Below are 832 nucleotides of genomic sequence, written 5' to 3' on the forward strand. Positions count from 1 at the left end.
GGGGGAGGGGGAGGGGCAGGCGGCCGCTGTTTTTTTTTGGTGGTTTTGCGGGGGAGGGGAGGGAGGGGGAGGGCCCCGCGCCTTTTGCTGCGGCGCGTCGCGCGTGTGTGTCGTGTCCGGCTGCGCCCGCCCGCTGGTCCGCACGCCACGTAGTTGGCGGTCCCGAGCACGGCGCCGCGCCGCAATGTGCTCGTGCCTGTCCGTCCGCCGGGTCCTCGCCCCGTCTCCGCCCTGCCGTTTCGGTTCGGCCCGGGCAGCCCGCGCCGCGCGCTTGGCGTGCGTGTATCTCCCCGTCTCTCCGCGCGCTCGGTGAGGGGAAAGATGCCACCGTGGCCCCTCGCGCATTTCCGCCACGGCCCAGTTGGGGTGGATGCTTGCATTTTTCTGGATTTATTTCAGGGTTTTCGACGATGCGCATAAATCTTGGGATGATACGTCGGCTCAGTCTCTCGGAGTTGCTCGTAAAGGTAGGGTGTGCGCATTTGTGCATTCATAGGGTGAGTGTATGCGCATATATATACGAGCGCTTGTGTCTGTACTGTGTTAAAAAAAGACAAAGGGTTCATAGGGGGATTATTGAGAAACTCCCCGCAATACTGTGACGCATGTAATGATTACTCAACGGTGGCCGTCGCTGCCAGAGCTCTCTCCCGCACCAGCGCGTCGTATTTTCACCTCTTGACGGCCTCGTCCGCGGTAAGAGAAGTGGCCATCCAACGCGATCATGTATCGGCCCGCGGCGCGGACCGGATGTGCAAATCAAAGACAAACGGGGAGGGCTTGCGAGAGTCCGGACCGCTCTCACGCCCGCTTTTGACCACACTTGCCAACC

Source organism: Triticum dicoccoides, chromosome 4B, assembly GCF_002162155.2.
Source record: "Triticum dicoccoides isolate Atlit2015 ecotype Zavitan chromosome 4B, WEW_v2.0, whole genome shotgun sequence".
NCBI classification, from domain to species: domain Eukaryota; kingdom Viridiplantae; phylum Streptophyta; class Magnoliopsida; order Poales; family Poaceae; genus Triticum; species Triticum dicoccoides.